This window comes from Chinchilla lanigera, unplaced genomic scaffold (genome assembly GCF_000276665.1).
Source record: "Chinchilla lanigera isolate Chin_1 unplaced genomic scaffold, ChiLan1.0 scaffold00031, whole genome shotgun sequence".
In the NCBI taxonomy this organism is placed as follows: Eukaryota; Metazoa; Chordata; class Mammalia; order Rodentia; family Chinchillidae; genus Chinchilla; species Chinchilla lanigera.
In genome coordinates this window covers 4,624,939-4,650,349 of record NW_004955432.1, presented here as the reverse complement: position 1 = coordinate 4,650,349, position 25,411 = coordinate 4,624,939, and the positions used below count along the sequence as shown (strand labels likewise).

At 36.9% G+C, this 25,411-nt stretch overlaps 1 pseudogene; it reads right to left on the bottom strand.

Moving 5' to 3' along the window:
- Positions 1-1,647: 1,647 nt before the first annotated feature.
- Positions 1,648-23,734, bottom strand: LOC102015977 (annotated as a pseudogene).
- Positions 23,735-25,411: the final 1,677 nt, after the last annotated feature.

Sequence of the window (25,411 nt, the reverse complement as noted above, 5' to 3'; positions counted from 1 at the left end):
GTAAAGAAACTCTGGTAGAAAAATTTTAATGAATCGCTCTGATAGATCATAGAAAATATCTTTTCTCAACTTGTTTAGGAAATTTATCTCTTCCTTCTCAGGTTATATTTAGACAGCATTTTGAAACTTAACCTAGTTTTATGCATAAAATCTTAACTGAACAATAAAAAATTAATCAATGAAAAAGTGTTAATAAAAATCTTAGTTTTCATTAGAGAATGTATAGGAATAATGAAATTAGATCAAGGAAGATATGTTCTTACATCTCAAGGACAAAATATGGTCACCTGTTTCAGAGATAAGAACCATTTCTTAGGTGGCATAAGGAAGAGTTGGGGTTGTACATGATCAAAATATATATGTAATAAACACCAATTTTTTAAAAAATTAAGTAACACCAATAAAAGGAAAAATTGTAGAAAAAATTTTGTCATACCCAAATCTCATCTTAGATTTGGCAAAAATAATTATGTGTTAAGTATATTAAATGTTTTACAATGTTCAATAAATGGTAAACAAGATGATACATTGCTTAATATATATGAAAGAGACACAAAATCCTCTATGTAGTGGAGTCATCTATTAGTAGAGAGAATGAAGAGGAAGAGTCTTTGAACATGCAAACAGAATGATTCATGACAGAGCTGTTATTGTACAAAATGGCAGAAATCATCACCTGTTTAATACAGGGGGTAAGGACAAACAGGTATATATATCTTGAAACATGCACTTTATCCTTCACAGACCATGTACAGTAATTTAGCTGTATCTTGAAATGGATAAGATAAACAAATACTTTGAGAATTCAGTTGAATATCTTTTGGATGTGAAAAAATTGTTTCCCTGGAATAAAATCATGAAGCCATCAGAATTTGGAGAGATTTAAATCTATGTGAATCAAAAGAGGTTAAAAAAAAAAAAAAGAGGATAGATAATTTATTTGCACTGTACAAAATACAAAGAATTTCTATAGTGAGTAAAAATCAATACATAAGAAAAATGAACAAAACTTATGTAACTCAAAAAAAAAAACACCAAACATAAAAAAACCCATGACCTTGGTTGTGGCAATAGCCAAAGGAAATAAACTGTGGGAAGACTTTACTAGTAAGTAGACTTACAAAGAAAATAAATGATCAAATGACACACTTCAGAACCATATCCTCTACTTTGGAATTTACCAATATCGACAGACCAAGGACTTTATTCTGAGTCTAGAAAGTATATTGTGCAGTTGTTTCTGGACACAAATGTGATTCTTTTCACATTTATAAAAAATCTGAAAAAACCCCAACCATGTGACCCCTATAATGACTGAGGAAGTCCTTTTCCCTAACTCAGGCATGAGCACATGTGCAATATAGTAAAACAAAGAAACAACATAGAATGAATATGTGTGAAATTTCTATAACATCCGCTTATTGAACATTCCAAGGTTTCAAAACAAAAAGAATACTGGTAGTGACAATGACACATGGCAAACTTAGGAAAAAACAGCAAAAGAAGTGACAATCGTAATGTAAGGGGAAGAGAATAAGTCAAGTAGGATCTCACCTGGGTATTCTTAGCCACTGCCCAAGGTCCAGTTGTAAAAATTTCTCAGTATTCCTGGGACATTTATGTTATTATTAAGTCTCACCAAAAACCTTTTTTAAAAAAATATTTATTGAAAAATATTTAAACACTAAATTACCATGTGGTGAGAAACTACAGATTTATATGTATTTGTCTACATTTTAATAAAGAAATATCAGAGAAAATGTACAGACTTGGCACCATAAACAAAGCAGGACAGTTCCAAACATGAGGTCTCCAGATACTTAGCAAGAAGTGCTGACAATTTGCTGGACATCAGGAGTGTAGATTAGAAACTCAAATACACAGTCATATAAGCTGATAAATGTGTATATCTGCTATTTATGATGAAAAGTCCTCTGCTAATGTTGAGAAAAGTGGTTTTACATTTACATTTCTGAAGATATGACAAAGGAAATCCAGAGGACATTCAAAGAAATATTTCCATTACTGAGGACTCAGGCAGGTTAGAATACAACTCTCAACCATGTACCAAATTTCTTGACAGTGAAAAAGGAAGGCCTGTGAAGTTATTGAAGTTAGGGTAATTTTTCATATTGCTTACAAAGAAAGACCTACTCTCTACTCTGCCCTTTCAGGTCAGTGCAAGTCACTTTCTATATTTATACTTAAATTCCACTTAGTTGTTTAGTATCTATGAGCATTAGTGAGTGTTTTTCCATGTAATTTACATACATAATATTTGTACCCTTTATGATTCATGCATTTATCAGTACCAGTGAGTACTGAGAAATTTTCCTCATTGCTTATATATCTATGGTTTATGCTCAGTTCTTTAATGTCTCTGACAAGTACTGTGTGCTCAAAACTTTCCCATATTCATTATATACATAGGGTTTTCCCCCAGTGTGTTCTTTCATGTTCTTGACAATACCTCTGTGTTGTGAAACCTTTTCCACATTGCTTACACTTGTAGGGTTTCTGCCCAATGTGAGTTCTCTCATGAACTTTACAATATTTTGTGTTGTGAAAGTTTCCCCACACTGCTTACATACATAGGGTTTCTCTCCAGTGTGAGTTCGTTCATGTATTTGACAATTACTATGTCTGCTAAATGCTTTTCCACATTGCTTACACACATAGGGTTTCTCCCCTGTATGAATTCTTTCATGTGTTCAACAATTACTCTGTGTGCTGAAAGCTTTTCCACATTGTTTACACTCATATAGTTTCTCCCCAGTGTGAGTTCTTTCATGCCTTTCTCAATCACTATGTGTGCTGAAGGCTTGCCACATTGCTTACATTCATAGGATTTTTGCCCAGTGTGAGTTCTTTCGTGTATTCGACAATAACTCTGGGTTGTAAAAGCTTCCTCACATTGCTTACACATTTACAGCTTCACTCTATTGTGAGTTTTTTCATGTTTTCGACAACAAGATGATGTCCTGAAAGCTTTCCCACACTGCCTACATACATAGGGCTTCTCTCCAGTGTGAGTTCTTTCATGCGTTCGATGATTACTGAATGTGCTAAAAGCTTTCCCACATTGTTTACATACATATGGTTTCTCCCCAGTGTGAGTTCTTTCATGTATTCTGCAAGTACCATGTCTGCTGAAACATTTTCCACACTGCTTACATACAAAGGGTTTCTCCCCGGTGTGAGTTCGTTCATGCATTTGACAATGACTGTGTCTGCTAAATGCTTTTCCACACTGCTTACATACATACGGTTTCTCCCCAGTGTGAATTCTTTCATGTATTCGACAATTACCCTGTGTGCTGAAAGCTTTCCCACATTGCTTACATTCATAGAGTTTCTCTCCAGTGTGAATTCTTTCATGCCTTTGACAAACACCATGTGTGCTGAATGCTTTCCCACATTCCTTACATTCATAAGGTTTCTCCCCAGTGTGAGTACGTTCATGTCTTTGATAATCACCATGTGTCCTGAAAGCTTTCCCACACTGCATACATACATAAGGTTTTTCCCCACTGTGAGTTCTTTCATGTATTTGACAATGACTATACCTGCTGAAAGCTTTTCCACACTGCTTACATACATAGGGTTTCTCCCCAGTGTGGATTTGTTCATGCATTTTACAATGACTGTGTCTGCTAAATGCTTTCCCACATTGCTTACATAGATAGGGCTTCTCCCCAGTGTGAATTCTTTCATGAATTCGACGATTACTCTGTTTGCTGAAAGTTTTTCCACATTGCTTACATTCATGGAGTTTTTCCCCACTGTGAATTCTTTCATGTCTTTGACAATCACTGTGTCTGCTAAAACATTTTCCACACTGCTTACATTCGTAGGGCTTCTCCCCAGTGTAAGTTCTTTCATGCCTTTGACAATCATGGTTTGTGCTGAAAGCTTTCCCACAGTGCTTACAAAAGTAAGGTTTCTCCCCTATGTGAGTTCTTTGATGATTACCAAACGAAGTGCTATTGGTAAAGAATTTCCCATCATGTTTAGACACATGGGGTTTTTTGCCAATATGAGCTCTTCCATGTATTTGAATAAAATGGTGAGTATTTAAACCCTTTCCACAAAGTGTACATATATAGATATGCTCTCCACTGTGATTTTTTTTCCAGATTTGAACATATTTGGGTGTACCGAGGACTTTTACATCTTTCTCATATACAAAGGGCATCTCTACAGTGCTGGTTCCTTCAGTGCAGTAAGAGTAAAATTTTCCACATTGTTTATATTCATAGGGTTTCTGTCCAGGATTTGTCTTTGCATGCCTCTCAAAGGATTGTAAATCACAGCAGGTTTTCACATACTTGCTAGAGCTAGAGAGGTTCCCTTTACATTTCTGATATTCACATGAGTTCAGTCCAGTGTTACCTATAATAGGCACGTTTAGTGATGAATGACCAATCTGTATATTTTTGGAGCCACGGCTTTCACCTAATGTTGTACCAATCAGTTTTCTATTCACGTAAGTATCTGCAGTCTGGAAAATCACTTCTCCATGTTGATACCATAATTCATATTCACTGCATTTCTTTACTTCATCACTGCAGTAAAGGAATAAAATAAGAAAATAACCACTTACATTTAAAAGTGTCTTTTAATTAATGGTTTACTTGGAAGAGATCTGGTTTGCTGCCCTCTAAGGATACTTGACCATGAGTTTACTGTACACTTTGGAGGATGTTCAGAAACAGCTTTTACCAAACTGGTAGTATTCTTTTGGTAGTTTGTAACTGATATGTTTACAATACATAACACTTTCATTTTGAAGAATTGGTACATATGTAAACCATATGTTCATTATTTTTCATATCTTTTCTTCTATGACTCTTTCTCCTCCCTCTTCCACAGAGGCTGTTCACAGACTCTAAAATGTCTGTCTTTTTTTTCAACCATCTGTCATTTATAATACTCTTCCATTTATAATTTGGGACTTTTATACTAAATATAACACATGATATTGAAATTTCTGTGTCTGAACTATATAACATCACTCACCCCAGATTAATCTATATTTTGGGAAAATTTACATTATTTCATTCTGTGTTATGTATACACATCACATTTTTTTCACTGCTGAAGATTTAAACCAGGGTTTTAGAACTGAGTTAACAACCCTAGTCTAATTTATTTCTCATTTTGAAATAGAAACTCATCAGTCATTAACTTTCTTATGCTGAGCATAAATGTACTATTTTCCTGCCTCAGCATCTTAGAGTGCTAGGGTTCCATACATGCACCATCATTGCCAGGCTATCCCATATTTCTTTAATCAGCTCATCTATGAATGGATATCTAGGCTGATCCTCAAGTTTAGCTTTTGTAAGTTGTACTGTTCTTACATTACTGTAATATGATTACTTTAACTTTGGAGGGAATATACTCAGGAAAAGTACTGCTGGATGAAATGGAATTTCAATTTTTTTTTATTTTTTTGAGGAATCTATATATAAATTCCTATAGATGTTATACTACAGTAACATTTTAACAAACAGTATAGAAATGTGCCTTCTAATATTTTGGAACAAGAACAGATGAAATGTTTTGGAGGGTTGCTTTAAAATAATTATTATCAAAAGAGTAGCATTCATTTGGAATTTGAATATGTTCACAAGGATAGGAATTTTGAAAATGCTGAATGTGTATGCCACATTTAATTACACATAGTATCTCTTACATGTGTGACATGAATGTGGTCTTTTGGAAACACATGTATATATAATGAGATATCCTGAATTTGACTCTTCAGTCTAAACACAAAATTTGTTTTATATACTCCTATAGTCAATGCCTAAATGCAATTTCATATAAAATTTTTATAATCTTGATGGAAAATTATTTATTCTTTTATATTAGATAATGTCATTTGTGGTATAATGTCAGTATTTATCTGTCAGACAGTAATATTTCAAATATTCAATTATCAGATTATAGATACTCCACATGTATACATCTTTGGAGAAATACTGTGAGATTCAAGAAATTGGAAAATGGCCACATTTGTATACTTTGCTTGGTTTTAATATTTTTAACTCTTGACAAACACTGTTCTTACGAGTGAAAGTTACCTTAGATTTCTCCTGCCATTTTTGTACTCATCTTCAATTTTCTTACCACCCCAGTATTTTCCTAAAGAGTAGAAAGAAAAATGTAATATGAGTTACTACATTTCAGAAAAATTCAGAGATTCCAGCTAGAATCATAGTACAATGTGACCATGCCTGGATGAGTCATTGTTTCTGTATTCCAGTGAAATAAACTGAATTGACAAGCAATAACCAATACTCTTTGATACACAAAAGAGAAAAAAAAACTATTGTCCTTACCTATTTCAGCCACATTCCTAAAGGTTTCCCACATCACATCTTGGTAGAACTTCCTTTGGGATGGATCCAGCAAAGCCCACTCTTCTATGGTAAAATTTACAGCTACATCCTCAAAAGATACTGCCTCCTGAATCATCAGACATAGATATCCAGGAAGAAGAGTGAGAGAACATGAAACATCTCAAATTTACTCATTAAAAGCTGAAATGAGCCTGAGTCCTCCAATGTTTACTTCATGTTTTGGTCATCAAACACTTATTCTCCATTCATATACACATCCCCTATAGGAATTTTGATGCTAGACTACAATTTATTGCTAAAGCAACAGCAGAATGGGAACATGGGCTCTCCTGCTGGCAACCTCAGTTTATTTTGAACATTGCTTCTAAAGCATGATTTATATAAGGATTCTACAAGATCAGCATCCAAAAAAAGAAACTAAGAAAAGTGTCTGATAAATGGCTCTCACAGGTCATAGAATATATCTTTTCCCCAACATATTATTTATTGAACTGATTCCTTCCTTCTCTGATTATATTTAGACAGAATTTTGAACATTGAACCTGGCTTCATAGACAAAAACATAACTGAATGCTAAGTAAAATTCATGAATGATAATTTGGAATGCTTGGAATCCTAATAAAAACATTACACTTTTTATTGGAGAACATCTAAGAACAACAAAATTAGATTAAGCAAGACACAATATCTTACAGCTCAATGAAACAAAAGGTGGCATAAGGAAGACAAATGGGGGATGGATCTGATTAAAATATAAATTATATATACTGAACAACAATATTTTGCAAACTAAATGTCCAGTAATAATGAGGAAAAATTGAAAAAAATTGATATTTCTAAATCACATCTTTGACATGTCAAATAAAATTATAACTGTTCAGTGCAACAAATGTTCAACAATGATCAATAACTAGTAAACATTAAGGTGGCAGCTGTTATAACATATAGGAAAGAGACTCAAATTCCACTGAGGAATTTAAATACTGCTCCGTTAGTGAGAATGACAAATGGATCACAGAAAAGGAAGCGAGTCTTTGATCGGCTCATATGAACACGGATTGTTGATTCATGATAGAGTGCTTAATGTATTAAGTGACAAAAATAATCATCATTTAATGCAGGAGGCAGGGGCAAACAGGTACACATACTGAAACATGTACTTTATTCATAGCTCATTACAACAATTTAGCTAATTTGAAATGGGAAAGATAAAATCTGAATACTTTGAGAATTTAGTCAAATATGTTTGGGATATGAAAAAGAATTATTTCCCAAGAAGAAAATCATGAAGCCTTCAGAATTAGAGGGAGACATAGATACCTATGTAAATCATGACAGCAATAGAAATAAACACAATTTATTTGCACTGTATAAAATAAAAAAATTTGTATACTAAGTAAAAATCCACACATAAGAAAAATGAACAAAACATATTACTCAAGAGAAAATAGCAAACATAAAACCTATTACATACAAACATATTTACAAACATAAAGCCATGGTTGAGGAAAGAGCCAAAAAAGAAAAAGAAATTATGGAAAGACAACTGCTCTGTGAACCTATAAAAGAATGAAGGATCAAATAATATACTCTACAACCATATCCTCTAATCTGGAGTACACCAAAATCTACAGAGTAGTGGCTTTGATCTAATATCCAGAAAATACATTGTGCTATTGTCTTTGGAGACAAATCTGATTTTTTTTTCACATGTATGACAAACTTGAAAAAGCTTCAACCATGTGACCACCATACTGGATGAGGAAGTCCTTTCCCTCTCCCTAACTCAGACATGAGCACATGTGAAATAGACTGAGACCAGAAAAAACCCAGCTATAATACTTTTCTAAACAATTTCTATATAATCACACAATGAACATTTCAAAGGAGCAAAACTATAAGAATACACATGACAAACTTAGAAAAAATAGCAAAATAAATATGACAATTGTCATCCATAGGGAAGGCAAGGATGAGCTAATAGGTTTTTTTGTTTTTTTGGTATGGGGATTGAACTCAGGACCTTGTGCTTGCAAGGCTGGTGCTCTGCCACTGAGCCACATCCCTGGCCCAAGCCAATAGAGTTTTACCTAGATGCTGTTAACCACGGCCAGTGTCCAGTTACAAAACTTTCTGAGAGTTCACCAAACACAAAATTACTATGTGGAAAGAAAATTAATTTTTACAAGTTTGCCCACATTCTAACAAAAGAAAAATGAGAGGTGATTTACAGACTGGGCACAGTAAACAGCAGCACTATTGCAAACAAGAGTCCACCAGATATCCAAGAAGCAGTGGGTGGACTAAAGGCTACACACCAGAAGGAGTGTAGGTTAGAAAGTAAGGGAAATAAAAGACAGCCATGCAAGCTGATTAATAAATAAACAGTCTATGATGCAAAATCCTATGCTATCATTGAGGAATGGCTTTTATTTTCATATGTGTGAATATAAGACATAGAAAACCAAGAAAACATGCAAAGCAATAGTTTTTTCCATAACTGAGGACTCCGGCATAGTACAGCAGGACTCTCAGCCATGTAGTAAATGTCATGAAAGAGTGATGAAAGGAGCCTGGCCTGAGAAATTATTGAAGTAAACATGGAACACACAAGAGAACTCCCTCTTAGAGGCAGAATTTGGGGTTGTCAAATATCTGTCAGATTCAGAGTTGTGAACACCTAGGATTTGATCATATTACCTTTGAGATATAAGTAGAACCCATATTCAGGGTTAAATATTGTCACTAAAAATCCAACCGTGAACACACACACACTTCCACTTTGCAGTTCACTTGGAAACACAGAGAAACAGTTTTTCTCAATAACAAAAACAGCAACCTATCTTAAAATTAGCAACCCTTGAAGACTAAGTGAGAGTACAAAACAGCAACCTATCTTAAAATTAGCAACCCCTGAAGACTAAATGGGAGTACAGGGAGGCAGACTGGCAGAAGCATAAATTACTCCCAAGAAACCCAAGAATCAAACAAGGGTAGAAATATGTTAAGTGTCCTTATGAAAGAGGATAAAAGAATCTGAGAGGCAGAAACTCCTGAGCCCAGATTTTAGACATCCTAAAACTTCCTTAATTTTACCTCTACTACTACTTCTAGGTTCTCACAATGACAGTGAAAGAAAAATTCCTTCATGGTACTGAGAGTGGGAGGAAGAAAACAAAACCATTTTGAAAATTCTGGTTTTTTAAGTGAGTTCTAAGTGGGGGAAAACAGTATTGTTTCCAACATTAGGACAACTGTGATATTTATACACTCAAATTCTTGGCAGCAAGTGAAGCACAAAATTTCCACCACTGCAATGTATCTCCCTCAACACTGAAAAAGGAGAACATAATTTTGATCTTTACCTCATCAGACTATAGGTAAAACTCTTGAAGATATAGGTGTAGGAAAGACTTTGTGAACAAGCCCTGAATTGCTTAAGAAATATTACAAAGAATCAAGCAGGATCACAACAAATTAAAAAGGTTTTGCAAAGCGAAGGAAACTACCAATAGAGTGAAGAGAAAAGACACAGAATGGTAAAAACTTTTACTATGTGTTCCTCAGACAAAGGACTAATATCTAGAATACATAAAGAACTTATACAAATGCCATGTTCTATAGGCATGGTTGCAGGGTGATTTTTTTAAGGTTAAAAATAACATGCAGATTCTGACCTCTTGTGCAGATTAATTTATTGGTATTTTTGTAGGAAGAAGGTCCCTGGGAATACACTCTTAAGTAGTACCTTCCAATCCTCCATACCCATTCTTTCCTGGGTGAAATGAGAGTAACAAGATTTCCTCACTATGTTCTGTGTAATAATGTTTCTGCTTTTCTACGGGACTATAAGCAATGAAACAGATTGATCAAGAACTATATCTGACTGAAAGCAATCATTTTGAATTACACTATACCTCCAGGAATTTGCAGTTAAGAGTTCATAGTCTCAGTCACTGGCAGTTTTCCTTAATTTCCAAAATTATTAACCTAATAATTTTGTGGGGAAACCACACAATTTCATGGAAATTGCAAATAAAATATTTATTCGTCTGCAATTTTATTTCAGAAGATTTGCAAGGAGCCAATGTGAGAGCATTATACAGTTCTTGCTGCTGATTGGCTGGTGCCATGTAACCCAACTCTAACAGATGCAATAGCATTCCCACATCATAACAGGTTGCTGACTGTATATTTATCCAATTAAATTACTGTAATACTGTATACAGTGTTTTATTAAATTACCATGGGAGAGAACATATTTAGGGTTTAAACTATAAAAATAGACATTTATAGGCATTTTTCTGACTATATCTGAAATTTGAAGTATTTCACAATTCACAGGTGCTCTAGGAATATAATCCCTGAAAATTTTGGGTGTCCACTGTATCAGCTATTTTTTTCTTAGCAACAAAAAACTCACTAAAACTACCACTGAAGTCTTTCTTAGGATAAAAATATTCATTTATTTGAAGCTTTTAAAACCATGTTTGTCACTAATCTTCAGGCAAATGCTTTGCAATACCACTACAAGATGTCATTAATAATTCAATAGCCAGAAAGAGACACAGTAACAATTGTTCTAAGGCTGTGGAGAAAACTTAAGCCATTATTGAGATAACAGGAAAAAGAGAAATTAATCATTTGTAGAAGATAAGGAGACCAAGAGATGGAGGGGAAGTGAAAGAGCTGAAAATTGAATAAAATGTGTGTACCAACTCTCCAAAATGAAGGTAATCATTGTATACTGCAAACACGTACTAATACAAAGAAAGATTGAAAAAATAAATGGGCAGTAATGTTTAACGTAAACTTCTAGTTTCTATAATAAGGAAACATACAGGTATTATCTGAATTCATTTCTGTTTTAAACAAACTACCTCACAGGAAAAAATGAGGAGGTTTACTTTTGCCCAGTTTTTGCCAACATGGAAAATTTCTTGATTTCACACAGGTCATCTCAAGGAAAGAGACCCAGGGTGCATGTGTAGGGTTTTTTTTCTTTCTTCTCTAATTTCATTATTCAACAAGGGGGACATCAAAAGGAAAATTTATACATTTATAACTATTTCAATTGCCTCAACTGTGGATCTCATGGGGAATTATGAAAACAGGTGTACATGATTCCAATGTCCATCAACTAATGAATAACCAAAATATAAGGTATGCAAAAAAAGAGTATCATTCATTCAGAAAGAGAAATGAGCTTGTGATAAATGTTACATATAGATTAATCTTCAAAAGTAATTGAAAAAAAGACATACAGTATTTAATTATGCACTTATAGAAAGTGGCCAGAACATAAAAATCTCTAGAATGTACAGTAAATTAGTAGTTCACAAGGCTTGGGAAAAGTGCAGAAATCAGTAAAAGAGGCAGAGATTTTTTAGGAGCTGAATAAAAGATTCTAAATAGACTACAGTGATGATTATTTATATTTTTAAAACAATGAATCAAATGTTAAGTATATTTTAGTAAAGTCAGCAAAATATAAAATACTTAGCTGATTATTAATGTTCAAAAAATTCAGAGAGTTATTCACAGTAGAAGAAATAATGAATCAAAGGAGAAACAAAGGAAAGTGAAAGAGAGGGAAGTGAAGAGAGGAGAGGAATGGAAGAAATGAAAGCACAGAGGAATAAAGGATGAAAGGATAGGGGAAGGAAAAAAGGGAGTGAGCAGGAAAGAGTAAAAGAAACAAAGAAAAAAACACAAAGCAGTTGGGAGGGATAGTAGGAAGGAGAGAGGGCAGGAGGATGGGAAAAAAGGTAGAATCATAAAGGCCAATGTACTTCACATCCCTGATGGAGACCACTATAAAGCAGACCTGAACAGGACTTAATCAATTGGCTTTTCATGTTCACTTGTGAATCTGTCCAAGGCCTAGCTCCCTATCTGGAAATGGTGGACTCATAGTAAGTGAACCGCTGTGAGTCACTAATCCCTACTAAAACCTGTAGTGGTGAACGAAGCCAGAAAGCCTCAAAGAATAAGGCAAGATCACAGCCAAGGACACATGGATCAGATCTCAACTAGATAAAGACTACAGCCTCAGGCATCTCATTCTTCAGTGGATTAACTTAACACCTCACTTAGAGAAGTCCTGGAGTGGTTCTGCTCTTTTTGAAAACCCTCGCTTGTTTTGATAACCAAATAAATATGGGCAACCCAGAGAAGGTCTGGGTCTTAGCCCTGAGAGAATTAAGAATTCTGTGAGAGGGCTTTGATACTCCTGGAGCCCTGAAATCATTCCATTTTCCTCTTTTTATTTAACCTTCGCCATACACTCACTCAGGAGATTGCAGACCTGATCAGCCTGCAATAACTAAGGGATATTATTAACCCCATACATCCCTAGACACAAAACTTCCAAGTTGGTCCTTTATGGGAAAGACCTTCTTTCTTTTGTTTTTTTAATCCTTGTAGCTGAGGAAGAATGTGATAGGATTACTGACCTTGTAAATCAGACTCTTAAAAAGTCTACTTTCAGATATGTCAGAATTGGGGTAGAGGGTAAATGCTAAATGAAGAACCAGAGTTCTTGATACCCACAGTGAGGTAGATTGCACACATGGAGACGGCAACCTGCCATTCCTCAGCAAAAGGATTTGTTGAGATAGCAGCCACATGAAGACATAGGAGAGGACAATGTACTAAACAGCTTATGAGACCACACCCATGGTGAATGAGATTTTTTCTCTCTGCAAGGAAAAACATGGTAGAGAAAACCTTGGATTATATTAGATTCAAAGAAAGCAAAGCATACAACTACTAGTATCACCATCATTTCCAGAACTGAATACATTACAGGACAAATCAGGCAGACAACAGGAATGGTCACAGGGGCTAATGAGCGTATTTTACACAGAGGCAAGGAAAGAAGACACACAGTGTGCATAACCTATAACCATAAGGAAAGGGTTACAAAAAGGAAAGAAAAAGAATATCTCATTAGTCTAGGACAACAGGTGATAAAAATTGGAGGCACCTTAGGTTGTTAAGCATTGATAATTGCACTGACCACCATTTTAGAGATGGAGAAAACAGGTAAGAAGTTCATGGACATGTGTAGTCTGTATTCTCTACAGAGAGCACCATGATGAGAATATCCCCCTGATGTGTGAGATACTTCAGCAGGTACAGCAGGAAGAGAACTGGCTGGAGCTGCCATAAGAAACCAAGCCAAGAACCTGAAAAGGGTAAACTGAGGAAGAGGGGAGTACCTCTGGACAAGCATCACTGTTGTACCTGCTGAGATCCAAAAAAAAGTGAAGACATGAGTGAAAACTTAGGCTGTAGTACAGATGAAAGGGTGCTGTAACCAGCACTGCAAAACACAACTTAAAAAGCTATGGATATTTTCTTTCAGAGACAATTGGCTTCCTAAAGCCAAAGACATAAACAGCTTCCCCCACCTCTCCTCAGCTCAGATGAATGGGCAAATTATGCAGAAGCTGATTCCAGGAAGCCTAAAGCAGAGTCTCCTTTCCACAAGAAAGGGCACAGTAAAGATAGCTAAAAGTGATGATGTAATTGTGAAGATTTACATTATCTCTCTGTGCTCCCTCACTCCTATTTCTTACTATAAAAGACCTTAGCCAACATATTAATAGGCACATAGTGGTCTGAGGTAAATAGGCCCTTAATCTTCTCTGAGCTTTGAACATATCCTGTTTTATTTTCCCCTACATATATGGCTTCTTTGAATTTGGTCAGCAGTGAAATGAATGTGAGCATATGAGCCTGAATGACCAGAATCTGTTTCACAAACACTAAGTGATGTGAGTTCCTGCTCCTGAGAGGCAGGCATCCTGACAGTCACTTGGGAGGAGGGACTGACTGCTCCTGTCCAGCTGAGCCAATAGTCAGCATTTCAAGGACAGGGAGCAGTGGTTATGCATACTTTTTCATCCAGAAATCTTTCCTCTTTCTTGTTCATAAAATTAGCTACCTATATACCCTTCTTGGTAAAAGAATGAAGGTGGTTTGGGGAGCTGATAAGTTCCATATGTCTTCCCTCAGAAGGTGCACTCCATGGATCAAGTCTCTCCACAGTTTAGAGCTTATCTTTAGTCATTCACTAGTTCCATCTCAACAAGGTAAGAATCTTTACTATTTGGGGCCATTTGGACATTCTGAAGGTCATTTGAGGCCACTGATCAGGGTCATTTGTGGTGAGGTAAGCACCTTCACCATTTGTGGGTATTAAGGCATATTGCATGTCATTTGGGGGCACTGGTTGGAGTAAGGAGACTGACATTACTTTACTGTCTAGTCTTTGATTAAACCAATTAGATACAGCTTTCTCCTTTGTCTGGTCTCCTGGCTACAACTGCTTCCCTCGGAGGGAGAAAAGGGAGTGGGAGTGCTGAGATGTGTGGATTTTTGCCACTGGACAAAGAATGAGGTTAGAAGACTGCAGCTTGGGTTCTCTCTAGGTTTTCAACTATTTCTTCACAATTGGAAAACTTGGTGGTTATCCCTTTTAATTTATTTGAAGTGCTATTTTTTTAAAAAAATAAAGGTTCATTGGCCCATAAAAAAAAAATGACAAGATGAAGGAGCAAAATGCAATCTCAGTCCTCCACCCCACCCAGAACAAGTACAGGAGATAGTGAAACAGAAGAAATTGGAATTAACACAGCTGAAATGTCTGAAATAATAGCAACTGGGTAAAGAAACAATTCCACGAGGCTATAGAGGAAATCAGATCAGAACTAATCTCTCAAGTAAAAAAAAAAAAAAGATAACCATAATGAAAGAAATGTTCAGCAATCTAGAGAAGACATAGATAAAAAACAGAGGAGCATAGGAAGATGATGAAAACCTTGAATGAACAATATAGGAAAGAATTAGAATGCATGAAACATTCAAAGAGATCCAGGAAATTAAAAATTCCATTGAAAGCTGGCAAAACTGCTTGAACGAAACTGATGATAGAATTTCAGACCTGGAAGACAGGATTGCAGTTAGCGATCACAAAAGGAAAGATCTCTTTTTTTTCTTTCTGAGACAGGGTCTCACTATGCAGTTCAGGCTGGCTTTCAGCTCACTTTGTAGCACAGGCTGGTCTCGAAATCTGAACAATCCTCCTGCCTCAGCTTCCTGAGTGTTTGCAGGGCTGTGAGGAGAAAGGAACCCTTCTCCACTGTTGGTGGAGGTGTAGACTGATACAACTATGGAAATCAGAGTGGAAATCCCTCAAAAAACTACAATTAGAGGTTCCTTTCAAACCAGCTATTTCCCTTCTGGGTATTTTCCCAGAAGAATTAAAAATATCACACCACAGTGATATATGTTCATGTATGTTTACAGCAGCACAATTTGTAATAGCTAAATCTTGGAAACAACCCAAATGCCCATCTACTGAGGAATGGATAAAAAAGATGTGGCATTTTTATACAATGGAGTACTACTCAGCTACAAAGAAACATAAACTCGAGGCTTTTATAGGTAAATGAATGCAACTGGAGACCACACTCATAAGTGAAATAGATCAGACTCACATGTGTAAACATCATATTGTCCATAGTGTAAGCAACTGAAAGATTAAATAAGATTCAAAAGGTACAAAAGATATTGTGAAAGGGAGAAACTGCTGAAAAGGAAAAAACAATTGGGATGGGGGAAAGGAGAAAAGAAGGAAGGGAAAACTATATATATATAACTTGCTTTTTGCTGTCCTGCACCACCATGAACTGTTGCCCTATGCCATGTGCCACTCTGCCTTGGAGCCAGCCAACTATGGACTCAAACCTCCACAAACTGTGAGCTAAATAAACCTTTCCTTCCTTAATTTTGGGCATCACGTATTTTGTCTCAGCAGTGAAAGAAAAGTAACCAAGACATGTGTTTCCAAAGTGCAAGGTGGAGGGAGGGAATAAAGGGCTGCAGTTACCTTAAGCTTGTGCTCTACAGCCGCACTACATTCCCAGTCAACCTATATGATTTTGATGCAAAAGTCCTTCTTAAATAATCCCTTGTTTTCAAAGTAAGTCATGAAGTGGGTCTAGAAATATTCAGAATTAGGTGATAATTTAAGTATATTCTCAAAGTTTGAAATAAACAACTTTCAGTGAAATATGAAGATTTGATAAATATATGTAGCAAAACACTTTAGGAGTAAAATACAACCATTAATAAAACAAGAATCAATACAGTGGGAAAGATGAACAAGACATGGCTAATAGCAAGAAATCACACTGAAAATGAGAAAACTTTATAAAGACCACAGATATTTTAATTTCTAAGAAAGAATCACAATTTAACCCATGCTCAACATCAAATTTTTATTCTATTATATCAGCAGCTGGAATTCTGGAAGTACATATGTACACCAGTGCACCTAGCTAATCAAGGATTTTATAAGAGAAAAAGTATAATTAACTTGTCATTAATGATGCTTAGAAAGTAGATATACAAATTCTTAGAAATATCTAAATTTTCAAACATAGTATAAGAAGAATGTTGGAGAATCCAACAAATGGCAAGCAACTGAACTGGTCATCAAAAAACTTTCTTTTGTAAATTTATCTACCAACTATATTACAAGTGTTTCATGGAAACTTCAATATAAAGATCAAGATATGAGATAGACTTATAGATATAGATAGAGATATCAAATCCTCATGGTGAATATATTTGTTATGTATAGAAAACATATAGTAATGCAACCATTATCTTAAAATGATATGCTCAGGTGGGCTTGTTCACACATGTAATATTTGAAAAAGGTAAGAAATATTTGGACATAATTTCACCAAGTTAATGCAATCTCCACCTAAAACCAAGGCAACATTTTTACCAGAAAAGGTAACTATGGGCCCATTATACTTCTGCTTGCAGATTCTCACATTCAGTATAAAATATTACCTAGTCCAACGAAAGGACTTATTAGAAAACAGTTGCTCATCTTGACACACAGCTAAGCGATAGCATGAGTTTGTAGCCTGTGTGATGCACTAGGTTCAATATGAAGTAATAAGTACACACACACACACACACACACACACACAGCCACTTCATTGTAAGTGAAAATTTTATTTTATCAAAAATAAGGACATTTACACATTGGAAATCTAAATCAACAAATAAATGTGATTTTCTGAATCTTGGCATAAATATATTTTCTAAATCTTAGTTTCTATTCATTATTATTTCTTAAAGGCCTTTAATTTTAGAAAAATCAAAAGAGGCCTACAACTAGATACAGTACACATACCATAAATCTAACACATGGACACTGAATAGAGACACTCTACATGAATTTTTTATGCTCAGATACTAACCAAAGATATTCACAACCTCCACTATTCTGTCACATAAAACCAAAATTCACATGTGGTGTTGTAAGGCAAGAAAGACAAGTAAGTGATATAACCACTGAAGTGGAAAAGTTGAAATCACTATCCACAAATGATAAAATCATGAAGATGTAACATTTTAGAATAATGACAAGAACACCTATCCTGCCAGAGAAGATCACCTGAAAACAATTATAGTGTTTCTCAAAGTTTCTCTAATAATCACTAAAACTATGCCAGTAAAATAAAGCTAAGCAATTCCCTTTCACAACACATACTATAAAAAATAGCACTCAAAACTTTTTCTCAAGATCATTATTACACTGAATATATAGAAACCAAAGGTCATTTGTTTAGATTTGTTTAACAACACCTCTTTATATATTAGAAATTCAAATATAAAAAAGTGTCTTGTTATTAATAGAATCAAGAATGCAATGATATACCTACAACATGTGAATATGATGAACATTTTAGAGAAGCAACTATTTCATTTTAAAAATACATTTAATTAGAAGTCTCAAGTTATATAAATTTTTGTGAATACTTCTAATGTCAATTTTAAAAGCAGATAATGGATGTTCCACTCAGCTTCTTCTCTCAATCTATGCTAATATTTTGTTTTATAGAAAATGTTCCTCACATTATCATTGCAAAGGAAGAATTCTATGAAATCCTAGAAATATTCATACCCTGATAAGCACTTATATCTATCTATATCTCTATAAAATATCACCAACAAATTCTTTAAAAATCAGCAATATAGTCAAAAAATACTACACATGATTAAAATTTGATAGCCAGGCATGGTGGCACATGGGAGGCTGTTACAGGGAGATCACCACAAGTTCAAGGCCAGCCTGAGCTACAGAGGGGATTCAGGGTACACTTGAACAGTAGAGTGAGATCCTGTCTCAGAAAACCAAAAGAAAACAATTAGAGAATATGATCTACATATGCAGAGAATAAGCTTCGGGCTTAGATTTGGTGATATTTGTTTTCCCATTGCCTCTTTCTTATCATAAGTAAACATAGTATTTATAAATACTATAATTACTTCAAAGTCTATCCTTAATGCTGCTACATTTATAATGACAATAGTTCAACTAGGAATGTAACAAAATCTTCTACAATCCCTTCTGAAAATCAGAGGACAGAACACTTTTTCAAGCCTCAAATAAAAATGAGGAGGAGAAGTATCCTTTCCTATTTTTCAGGAAACACTATAGAGTTACTGTCATCAAGTCTAGACACCAGACATGTAAACTCACTAAATTTATGAGAAATCTCAAGAAATACTTGTGCTTTCTTCCAAATTGAGATTTTCTATGGCTGGCAGTACAAAGAGGAAGAGGTAATAAATTATCCATACATGGTGGTATTTGTACATTTTATGGGCCAAGTAAACCTAATTTTGTATCACAAACAATCAAAGATGCATTCAATATAGATACATGACAAAAATATTAAATATGAAAATGTTTTATGGCAGAAGTTATAAGAAAATGACTTGCTGATATAGGAGTGGAAAAAACTTCAGATATAAACTTGAAAAGCCACAAGTATTAAGGAAGCTTTGAACAGAGGAAAGAGTAATGTTTTAGAGTTTCTGTTCATCAAAGAAAATACTTGATCAAATTAACCTGCTGACGAAAATTGCAGAAGGTATTTTCATTCTCTAGAAATGACCAAGAAATACACAGAGAAAAACATTTAATTATAAAAGTATCTTCACCACAATACAAATATAAAATATAAGCACATAATTTATAGAAGGGTTTACACAGGAAAAAGAAAACTGAAGACATAAGCAAAAGGATATGTAAAAGAACAAAATGAAAATGAATCTAAATTAATATCCATAAAATTCATCAAGTTAGAAATACTCTGGTGTTGGTGACTATGAGAAATAGGAATTGTTGCCTACTAGTGATGGTAGTATGGAGAGTGTGTATCAGAGTTGAAATGGATATACTAGCAAATACTCTCCTGAGCATCTATAGCATTTTCACAAATTTGTTTCTAGGCAATAAGAATGTTTCCTATGGCACTTATATCACTGAAAGTACTTGATGGGCTGGGGATTTAGCTCAGTGGCAAAGCACCTGCCTACCTGCCTGGCAAGTGCAAGGTTGTGAGTTCGGTTCCTGGTACCGGAGAAAAACCAAAAAAAAAAAAAAAAAAGAAAGTACTTGAGAAACCTGTTTTCTCATAATTGTGGAAAAAGTTAGTAAGGTATTAGGTTACCTACCTCCTAATGTTTTCTGAAGTATGAATTCACAGTGGCCAAAATTCTCTGACTTAGCAGATGCAATGGACACATAAGCTCCTGAATGATATGGAACCCTGAGAGGCAAAAGACCTCAAAAGCTGCCATCTCTCTACCTCTGTACCCTAAACTCAAGCTGAGGAACTCTACCCAAATAACTCCAGTCTGTTCTCTTTCTCTGTCTCTCTGTCTCTCTCTCTGTCTTCCCCTTTTTGTTGCCTTTCTGATGCCACCAGAGTGAAAATCAGATCCAGTCCTTGCTATGCCATGACGACACACAAGGAGGTGTAGAGGCTAGACTAAGAGGTAGCTTTAACTGAAGCTCTGTGCTTTATGTCAACTGGGCCCTTCTTGACAGACCATTCCCAGGGCCTTCTTCAGGACAACAACGTGGGAGAGCTGTACACAGAATTTGGGGAATTCAACAGAACATGAGTGAATTTCATGGACTGCAGGCTCCATCCACATATGGAACACATTGCAAAGGCTCATGGTCCCCTCTTTCCCCAGACCGATGCAAGTCACTATTAAGGAAAAATAGCCCCAAGTTGTGGATGTGACAGTGCTAGACAGATGTGGCATCAGCCCATCAAGGGCAAGGAAGAGGCCCTGGGAAATCAAAATAGGGTGAAATACAAAGCCAAATATTTTCTCCACGATTAAGGGAGATAGAATGGTTCCTAGAATCAGCATAAATTAGAAATAGGAAGGGAAATATTTTCAGCCTTATACATGCTTGATGAGTGTGGTTACACTGCTCAGCCCTATGTCTGTTTATTGACAATTTCTGTCCTATTGCCTTGTCCTGGTAAAGCAAGCTGGACAGTATGGATGGAGTGGTGCACCTCTCTATAATTCATAGGAGGTATGCAAGGTGTGGTGGCACACACCTGTAATCCCAGCACTTGGGAGGCCGAGGCAGGAGGATTGCTGTGAGTTTGAGGCCAACCTGTGCTACAAAGTGAGTGCAAGGCCAGCCTGAACTGCATAGTGAAACGCTGTCTGAAATAGACAAAAACAAACAAACAACAAACACCCCCCCAAAAAAACAAAGTAGGTAGATAAATAAACAACCAACCAAATGAAACCAAACCAAACCACAAAACAAACCCTAGAGTAGTGCTCTTTTATCCAAACTCTACTCATAATGTGTCCCTTTTCAATTCACCAGGAGAACATGACCAATACAGTACTCAATAGAGGAAAATACTTAGTAAGTTTCATATTCTCCAGGGCTGAATCTTGGTTGTTTTCACTTTGTGCCTGGTCACAGACAGAGCAGTGACTCATTGCTGCTGGCTAGTATCTTGAGCAAGTACTGTATTATGCACCAGTAGTGTGCAAAGAGAAGAAAATTCAAGTATCAAAGTAAATTTTCACTGAATACTAATCATTTTTTATTTTATTCTTCAGTACTAAAGAATGAATATAGGGCACTGTGTATGTTATACAAGTTACTTTAGATTGGATACACAGCACCATTGTTATACTTTGTTATCTGGGCCTTGCTCCATTGTCTAGGCTGACTTCAGTATTGCAATTTCTGCCTCAGTGTCCCAAGCTGCTAGGATGAAAGGTGGGCACAACATGATGCAATGAAGTTTGATCTAACTGACCATTATAATCCTCGTTAATAGTAGTAATAAAAGAACTCCTATTTTAGCTAGGCATGTTGGTACATGCCTGTATTTTAAAACTACAAGAGGCTAAACAAGATCAGAATTTCACGGCAGCCTGGACAACTTAGTGAGACCTGATCTCAAATTTAGAAACAGAACATTAAAAAGTATGGGGAATGCAATTCAGAGAAAAAGCCCTGTGTTTAATCCTCTGCCCCAAGAAAACACCAACCACAGCTTGCGATCTTTTGTATCTCAGAAAAACACCTTCCCACCTTACTCAGATGATTGTATCCAACAATATTTAAACGTAAAGGCCACATTCCTAATTTACAATTTTTCCTCAAAAATGATTAACTAATCAGTAGAAACAAGAAGCATGTTTATCTAAATTTTACTAACTTCTTCCTTAAAGCCTGTGGTCTTTGACCCACTCTCAGATTGAGCCAAGGTACAAATGATTTTCACACAAAGAAAAAAATTCGACTTCAGTGGAAGACCTTTTCTGTTGTAGGTTTGGATACTGCCACCTTTCCCACCCTCTATTCCCCCACTTTCTTTCTCCTCCTATTTGGTCCTCCCTATAGAAAACAAACAAACAAACAAAGAACAAAATATCCTTTATCCTTAAGAATTCATGTGCCTACAGACCTCACATTTAGGGTTTAGAGGTCCTTTAATATAAAGCCACCTCAATCAGCATTTCCATTTTTTAAACTATGCCCACAAACAGTCTATAGCAATTATATGATGTCTTGGTTACTGTTCTCTTGTTGCTGGCACAAAATACCTGACACCCACAATTAGGAAAGGGGGTGTTTAGCTCACAGTTTGTGGAGGTTTCAGTCCATACTCCGCTGGTTCCCAGGCAAGGTGGCACATGGCAGAGGGCAACAGTTCAAGGCAGCAGAAAACAGCAAAAGCAGCAGCAAGAGTAGCAGCAAAGGCAGTGAGGGCAAAAAGGGAGGAGCAGCGGCAAGCAGCCGCTTCCCTCCCTTACACTGTATGCAAACTACCTGCCCCAGGGCAGATGTGCAACTCACACCCATAATCCCAGCACTGGGCCGTGAATCACTCAGAAACACTAGAAGCCCGCCCCATGACTGTATGAGGCTTCGGGGGGATATAGAGACACAAACCATTACGTATGACATGACACCCCTTACCCTTTCCACTCCTAATAAATCACATGTCCATGTAGATGCTCAAGTTCAGTGAGTTTCACACAGTTCTTCAACATTCAGTCCGTTCCAGCAGGAACACTTTCTCCTGCCTCTGCTAATATATTAACATCACCTCCACTTTTCTCAGCATTCTAAACTCTATGGGAGGGCCTCACCGATATAGTCTATTTGTTACTAGATGTGACACCGCAACAATTAAAATGATCAATTTTTTGCGCTTCTTTATGTAATACAGGCATTTACTGCATGCATGGTAAGCGCTCCAGCACTAAATCACACGAAAAATGAGTTAAACCTATCTTTGGATTCTCGCGGCATTTACCATCAACTATCATGAGGATGGAAATGTGGGAACATACTGGAAGTTTCACAATTTACTCATGAAGGAGCACTGACCTCAGAGGGTAAACTGGGTTTAAAACCCAGTATCACAAACATTTATAGAACTGCTATCCTAGTCGGTGGGAGGGGTGAGACCAGGGATCCAGCAAACCAAAGCTTTTTCAGCATGAACCCTGACCTGAAGCTGGGTTTCCCCGCAACTCCCACTCTCCGCACAGGCACTGGTGGAGACGCGTCTGTGAGCTGGGGCTGCCTGAGACTGCACTCCTGGCTGCCAGGGTGGCTGCGGTGAGACCTGCTGCTCGGTACCCAACATAGGGCAGCCGCAGCCAAAGCAGGAGGGACCGAGGGGGCACATGGCTAGAGGCCGGGAAGAACTGAGACCCTAGATCATGGAGGAAAGCTCAGGTCTGCCATTGCTGTGCCTTCCACTTCCGGGTTGCCCTCGCCAACATCGCATCCCCTTCGGTCCCATCTCCGGGCACCCATCCCACACTGTTACCATTGCGTGGCTTGGGGGTCCTCCCCGGTCCTTCCAATGCAGGCCGCGGACGGTAGAACTCCTAAACGAAGGCGGTGCAGCCAGGCGGTGTAGCCCGGCAAGCCGGCTCTCACCAGGGCGCTCCACGGATCTGGGATTTAGCGCCAGGCAACAGAGCCCGCCTCCCTTGCCCCCTGATTGGACAGTTCCTACTGCCCGCGTCTTGAGCACTGATTTGCTCCTGCTTCGTTGCCCTCCCCGAGAACTGTGACAACGCAGAAACGGTTGCGATAGAAACAAGCAAATCCCTACTGGTGTTAGTGGAGCTCGGGTGGTAAATTGTAACCCAGAGGCTTCTAGATAAATTTCTCTCTCAGCATGCTGACCTGTCTAAACTGTATTTCAGCAGAGTTTATTCCTGGCTCGGCAGAGCTACATCTGTCGTTTTTATTTGACGGGGTTTCCTGGGTAATTTTCTATGTCACTAAACTTACTCTAGAGCCCAGAGTGACCTTGAGGTCCCTGTTAGTCTCCTGTGTCACCTTCTCACTGCTGGTTTTACAAGCATGCACCAACACTCCCCAAATCTCCTCGCTTTCACTGGACTCAGTGGGCTCTTCCTGTTCGTTGCTCTATAAAATGGAGTCGCCCATGGCAAGCACTCTTAGCCCCACGTGCTGAGACAGTTCCCGCATTAATACAAATAACTGAGAGAATGGCATGAGTCCAGGCAAGGACCAGACGCAGTGGACTTGAGAGAGGGCCTGAGCTTGTGAGAGATGAAAAATATGCGTTTGTGTAGTTGGTTTCACGCACAGGATTTTCTCACATTGTATCTCTCGATTTCCTCACTTTTTGGCCAAGAAAATAAATATGTGCCAACTAAAATATAGTTATTACATGAATGCCCTTCCTGGTGTTGAGAAAGGGAAACATAAGAACTTCAGATTCTACGCTCCTCGTGTCCTGTAGTTCTCCCCTCACAAATGGAATCTTTTTATCTTTTAACACATTGATATTACTTAGAAGGAAAGTATTAGCGGGAGTCATGTGATACTCTTGATTAATACCTTGTTTGACATGAGAGGTGGGTAGGACAGTAGTAAAACACACTCGTGGGGTGTGTGGTTGAGTCACGTAGGTGGGACGTTATGGACCATATCTTCTTCCTTCTCCTCTCCTACAAGTTTTGCTGTGTACTTCCTGTTTCTCATGTAGTAGTTACCTTACTTTCCTCTGCTCTGCAGCTTGTGGCTGACAACACTCCTTCTAGAGTTTTTCTGAGCAACTGGAGATGACAAAAAGTACTGCAAGCCAGGAGTATCCAAGGGGACAATCATGGCTCTTCCTCGTGAAGTTCAAGATACATCTCTGTTTTAAGTCACTTTAAGACTACTCCCCAGTACTCTATTCATCCACTTTCCACCAATATTGATGAGTTATATGACATCAGTATACCTAACTCCAGTCTGAATATAAACCAAGAGAGTCCTTCCTTTCTTCATGTGCTTATCAATGAAGAAGAAAATGACGATTCTAAAATACTGTATATGGATTTCTGGGATGAGGGAAAGAAGCAAAAGAAAGAAGGAAGGCAAAACATAAAAATATATATATATATGTGAATAGCTGCAATGACTGTATTACTGTTGTCTGATGGTGTATTGAAATGAACAGTTAATGCTCACAATTTTTTATGTTCTGATCGACTTTGCATGCCTGTGTCTGGTGGTCTGAGCAACTGATTTGAAGGTAACACTATGCAATGGAATTACAATGGTGAACTCCTACCATCTTGTCTAGTGAAACTCTGTATTATCTCTGAGGTTTTACTGAAGAATTATT